At 30.9% G+C, this 6,909-nt stretch overlaps 1 pseudogene; it reads right to left on the bottom strand.

The window, feature by feature from the left end:
- Positions 1-1,802: 1,802 nt before the first annotated feature.
- Positions 1,803-3,884, bottom strand: LOC106335629 (annotated as a pseudogene).
- Between the last annotated feature and the right edge of the window lie 3,025 nt (positions 3,885-6,909).

Here is a 6,909-nt window from a genome sequence, read left to right as displayed (position 1 = left end):
TAGAGAGGGAGAGGAAATAAACAAAGCAAAATGATAGGTTAAAAATTATATAGAAGATAAACAGTTTGAATCGTGAGTATGACAGTTATATAAATGACATGATTCACTTTAAACGTGGTGGTAATGCTTGAGAAAATTTTGGGTTTTGAAATTTTACGGTTTTAAAAATTATGGATCGTAATATTTTTTTTGATTAGAGAATTTTACTTTAACCTTTAGTTTTTTGTTTAATTAATTTTTTTTTTAAATATAAACCAAATGGCAAAATATAATTGGATGAGTGACTTGTGCTTTAGTATATAAGGGATGAATTTGATTTTTTATTAATAAAACTTTTACCAGTGACATTTTTGTTAATGTTTGGTTTGTGAAATGTTGATGTGTTTGTAAAAGGATGATAACAATTTTACCATAGAACAGTCCACCTCATTTTAATATAAATGATACTCGACAAATATTGTTATTGATGCTCTACTGTTCGATTCGGTGTTCAGTAGTATGCTACTGTACTGCAGAAGAAGCCGTATGCTTTTGCTAAACTGTTTAATAAGAGAATTAGTAAAACAATATGAGTATGCTATTTAAAATTATTATAAAAATTAATATATAATATATAATATATTTATTTTTAATGAATATATTTCTAATATATATAAAAATATATTAACATATAAAATTAAAAAGATATATAATTAATTTATTTTATTTAATAATTTTAAAATTATGCTTATATCGAAAAATATTATTTTAAAATAAATTTTATAATTAAAATATCTATTTTTAAAAATAATATTTCACATTTAAAATAAATTAAATTTATTTTAGAAATTAAAATTTTATTTTACAGATATAAAAATAATTTTATGGTATTATTAAATAAAATAAATGAATTAATTATATATTTTCATTAATTTTATAAATTATAAATGCAAATGCTCTTGTAAAAACTTCATATGAGAACATTGGCCAGAAAGCATTTGAAGAGCATTAGCATTTAGTAAATGTTTCTCTAAATGTTTTACTAACAATTGTTGATTGGATAATGTTAGCATAATGTTAATGCTAATGTTCTACCAATCAAGACCCCAGTTTAAAGGTGAGTAAACATAATTCCAACAATTTTTTCACGCTTATATTTCGTAGTTGAACCTTTTGATTTTTAAATTATAAAATTTTCAAAATTTGTTAAATATTTATTATTTAAAATTATGAGAAATAAATATTAACACCACATTTAAACTAGTATTTTAGAAATCATAAAAGAACATAATATAAACTCAAATATACATTTAAAAGAACATAACACACATGATTGTGTTAATTTCTAAATTAATTAAATTCAGAAAATGATAAACTCATCCTAATCAACCACGTTCACAACAACCATTCAATCTCACTCTTAGAACATATATAGGCAAAAAAAAAAAACTTTCCACAATATATAAGAAACGCTTTTTGTATGCCAGTTAATGCAAATCAAAACTATACTAAAAGGAGCATATTAAGCTCTCTAAGGTTTATTACTTCAAAAGTATATTTTATGTTATCTAAAAATATTTTTTAAATGTAATATTACTATTTCGTGAACTTTCCCTTTTTTTTTATGAAATCATATTATATATAAATATATCTTAGACATTATAGTATGGGATATGTGTTGTGTATCTGTATATGAAATTTTAAAACCATCCAAATATGTAAAAAGTTTTAAATTACAGTTTATCATATTCAAGCTTTACGCTATTCACAGGATTCCAGTGGAATCAAACAAACAAAAAATTAACAATTTCTCTTATTATTAAAAAACAAAATCTCCCAAATGTAGTTTCCAGTTTGCTGCTTTGCTCCACGCCTTGACGCTTCTTTTGTACAACAACTTCAAAACCAGACTGGCAAACCCCAAAGCAACTTATAAAGAACAATACCTAATATCTAGAAGCATACGTAGACAATTTGTCTGGTATCAAGAAGCAACCACGGCACCATTAATACCACCTGAAACTAAAAGAAACAAAAGCAGGATTTGGTGATCTATCTCTTCATTACTTTCTGAGGCTTTTATCTAACTAAACAGATTCTTCAAAGAAAATGTTGTACCTTGGGTTCCTCCCTCTTTCTCTTCGTCGATTGTTTTCCAAACAATGTCCTTAAGACTCGTGGTGAGGTTCTTGTAGAACTAAAATAGAGACCAAGAAAAAAGGCAAAGGATTTACCAACTTGTTTCAAAATCATATCCACAAACCCCACACCACAAAATATTAGAGCCTTGGATGCATATACCTTGTGGAATTCCAATTTGTCACCTCATTTCAACCATATATAGCGATGGAGCAACTTGAAGAACCTGAACATTATATATCTCCATTAACTTGAGAGAACCGTGACATCATCATTACGTACAAAAGGTTGATCATCATCAGTCACTAGGAAGACTTAAACTTCAGTCGTGACTGCTAATTAACCCTTGCGGCCTGATTTCTCTCCTAGAAGCTTCATCTGGATTGAAATCAAAAGAAAAATGGTGTAATCAGAAGAATTAAATACATCTTTTCACAGGACGTGAGTGAATAAGATGCAACAGAAAATCCAAAAACCTTGTAGTTATTTTTCTTGACATCAAATCCCATATAGGTGCTGCTGCGGCCTCTATTTTTGTGACTATCTCATTAGCCGGACATTTTGAAGTAAACTGAGTTTTCCGTTTAACAAGCCCCTGAAAATTTAAACATGCTTATCTCTAAGAACGTCTACTTCCCACTAACAAAAAATTACAAAATACATGATTCTCCAAAAGCTACTTCTCATTTAGTATCCAAAAAAAAGAAGAAAAAAAGCTCTTGTACCATTTGCTTTTCAAAAAGTAAACCGAGATTGAGACCTTTAGATGTTGAGATGAGCTCAAAAGCATTCATAGTTACTGGTGTTCTAAGTTCTTCTTCTCGCCTCTCCACAACAAGGTTTTGGGACTCCAATATGACCCAACAAAAACAATCTAAGCACAATCATCCAAGACAAAGTTCATTAAAAAATCGATTAACCGAAAAAAAAAAGAAACACAAGAGTCTTACCCCTGATTCATCAAAAATGGCATGAACATCATCAAGGCTGACATTTGCATTTTCATATTTGGGTGCTTTATACCCTTTATTAAACCACTCATTTTCAATGACTTCAGCAAATGTAATCCTCTGTCCAATAAAAAAAATAAGTGTGAAGACTTCAGACCTACTCAGTCCAGTAGAAACTCTTGCCTCTTCAAACATCATAAAAAACAAAGGACTCCTCTTTCAGCTATAAAAGAGTAAGAATATGTATACCGTTGCTGGATTCGGATCCAGAATTCTTTTGATTAGCTTCTTGGCACTTGCAGAGAACCAGTGAAGGCATGTAAATTCGGCTTTAAATATCTGTAAGCATGAAGAAATAAGAATCAGGTGGCATATGAAGATGCATGAGAGGACAAAAATAACAAAGCAAATGAAGAAGGAATGAAGCATATAACAACCTCAAGCATACGGATCACATTGGGGTGCTTGATGAGTTTCATCGTCGAGATATCACGCTTGATCTAACATTAAACAACAAACCCCAAATCGAAAGTTCAAACCTTTTTGTAAAATCTTGATTACATAAGAAAACATTATTATTACGTGAGCGATCATTTTGTTTCTCAAGACTTTCTCTTTATCGATAATCTTAATGGCCACGTTCTCTCCGTTAACAATGTTCCTAGCGAACTTGACTTTCGCGAAGGTGCCTTCACCCAAAGTTCTACCAAGCTCGTACTTGCCCATGCGTGTCCTGCTAACACCCGAACTACTACTACTAAACCCTGAAGATGACTCAGACGGCGCCGATCGCGAAGGAGATGCTCCAGAAACCATCTCTAGGAACAGAGACCCGGCGAATAGTCAAATCAAACGAAGATTAGTCCGAGGAAGGTAGTTAATCAAAGTTTAAATTACTTTCATTAAGTATTAAATCTATTTCTGTTTAGGATGAGGTTGTATGTTCCCGGTTTAATTACTATCTTCACTTGTTTAAAATAAATATGTCAAAAATGATATCAATTTAAAATGCTCACATTTAAAAGTTCTCCGTTTAATTACTATCTTCACTTATTTAAACTAATCATGTCTAAAATGATTGTAAAAGAATTAAACTACGAACTTGATTTCCTAAGACACAATAAATTTTGTTTGTATGTTTTAGTGAATTCTATACAGTATATGTCTATATGATGATTGTCTAAAATAAAAGCATAATATTTTATTGGAAAATTTATTGTTTCTAAAATAAAAGCATAACTATATACATTTTTCGGTTGTACATCTAAATGAATATAACTAACGGTTTCTTAAATATGTATTTTGCGTTTGACCAGGGGTGTAAAAATGGGTCAAACGGGCCAATCCAACCCATAACCCAAATGGTTTTATTGTTAATGGGTCATGTGTCAACCTAACCCATTCAATAAATGGATTGGATTGACCCATGATCCATTAAATTAAATGGGTCAGATGGGTTAATGGTTACCTATCAACCCAACATATTTATAATGAACTATTTTTTAGTTAAGAACAAGTTGGCGGTTTTGACGGGAAAACGCGTTTTTGCGATTTAGGCGGAAAACGCATTTTTGCGGGAAAACGAGTTTTTGTGATTTTAGCGGGAAAACGAGTTTTACGGTTTTGGCGAGAAAACGCGTTTTGCGATTTTGGCGGGAAAACGCATTTTGCGGTTTTGGCGAGAAAACGCGTTTTGCGATTTTGGCGGGAAAACGCATTTTGCGGTTTTGGCGAGAAAACGCGTTTTGCGATTTTGGCGGGAAAACGCATTTTGCGGTTTTGGCGAGAAAACGCGTTTTGCGATTTTGGCGGGAAAACGCATTTTGCGGTTTTGGCGAGAAAACGCGTTTTGCGATTTTGGCGGGAAAACGAGTTTTACGGTTTTGGCGAGAAAACGCGTTTTGCGATTTTGGCGGGAAAACGCATTTTGCGGTTTTGGCGAGAAAACGCGTTTTGCGGTTTTGGCGGAAAAACGCATTTTTTTGTTTTGGCGGGAAAACGTGTTTTTTGGTTTTGGCGGGAAAACGGGTTTTTCGGTTTTGGCGGGAAAACGCGTTTTGCGGTTTTGGCGAGAAAAACACGTTTTGCGGTTTTGGCGAGAAAAACGCGTTTTGCGGTTTTGGCGAGAAAAACGCGTTTTGTTGTTTTGGTGGGATAATGCGTTTTGCGATTTTGGCGGGAAAAACGTGTTTTGCGGTTTTGACGGGAAAAACGCGATTTTCCGATTTTGGCGGGAAAAACGTGTTTTGCGGGAAAACGAGTTTTACGGTTTTGGCGAGAAAACACGTTTTGCGATTTTGGCGGGAAAAACGTGTTTTGCGGTTTTGGCGAGAAAAACGCGTTTTGTTGTTTTGGCGGGAAAACGCGTTTTTCGGTTTTGGCGGAAAAACGTGTTTTTGCAATTTTGGCGAGAAAAAGCGTTTTTGTGATTTTGACGGGAAAAACGAAATCAGATCGATGCAACGATAGAGAAAGTAAAATTGATACCTGGGTCTGGAAGAGAATTGGGTTTATTAATGGTTTTTAATTGAAAACTAAATGGGTCAGAGTTGACCCAACTCAATAGACCTATTTAACATGTTAACCCGTTAACCTATTAACCCATTAACTTGTTAACCCATTAACCTATTAACTCATTAACCCATTAGATCCAAAATAAACAGTTCATTTGGGTTAATGGGTCAACTTGGATTGGGTCAACCTATGGGTCATGACCCATTTTGACACCCCTACGTTTGACACATATTAAAAGCATAATAAAGTTGAATTATATATAATTATATTTCATTATTAAAAGAACAATTCTCTTATAGTCATTTTTAAGTTTTTGTCACAAAAATAGTTCTCAAGAAAGAAAATAACCAAAATAGCTCATTTTTATTTTGAAATTTTTAATATTTTTTTTTTGTTTTTTTTTTAATTTGAAATATCTCCAAACTCGCACTCATTAACTCTAAACTCCAGTTCTAGATTAGTTAACCTTAAGGTAAAAATATATTTTTACTCTTTAATAAAACTTATTTTGGTCATTTTCTTTGTTGAGAGCTATTTTTGTGACAAAAACTTAAAAATGGTTATACTAAGGAATTTTTCTTATTTTAAAATTAATAGTGATTCAATAAACATAATTAAAAGTTTACTATTTATTTTTATTAACTAATAAATAAACATATAAGGAATTGGTTGATCTGATCAATATTAAGAATATATGCTCTTCGAAAACATAGTAAACATAAAATATATTTTAAAATAATTTTTTTTTTTTTTTTGACAACAAAATATCTTTAATTAAAACATCTATATTTTGAAAACGTATGGAGTAGTTTATATCTAATCTATTAAAAAATAAGTACATTTTGTATTTAAACCATGATTTTTTCACAATAATTACCATCACATGCCACTGACTTAAATCATCTATATTATTAAAAGAGAAGTATCCATTTGAAAATGTTCTTACTTCATTAATTAAACTCCTTTTTTTTTCTTGTCTTTTTCAGTTGCATTTATGAAATATCCTAAAACGAATAAAACTGTCTAATTATTACTTGTCTTTTCAGTTATATTAATGAAATATGCTTAAATGAATTTAAACTTCCTATTTTATTGTTTGTCTTTTTCAGTTACCTTAATGAAATATCCTTAAATAAATTTGGACATAATGTCATTTAATCAACCAAAAAAACTCATGAGTTATCCTTACGTGCATAATTTTAATAATGGAGATTTTTAAAAACGTGCATCATTAAAATGTTACCTAAAACATGCAGCACTAATATATAACATGCATCAATAAAACTAGAATTTGACTCACACAATTGTACGGATATTATTTTCAGTT

Source organism: Brassica oleracea, chromosome C3 (assembly GCF_000695525.1).
Source record: "Brassica oleracea var. oleracea cultivar TO1000 chromosome C3, BOL, whole genome shotgun sequence".
Lineage (NCBI taxonomy): Eukaryota > Viridiplantae > Streptophyta > Magnoliopsida > Brassicales > Brassicaceae > Brassica > Brassica oleracea.
The sequence above is the reverse complement of the archived record's forward strand: the minus strand, read 5'-3'. Positions and strand labels throughout refer to the sequence as shown.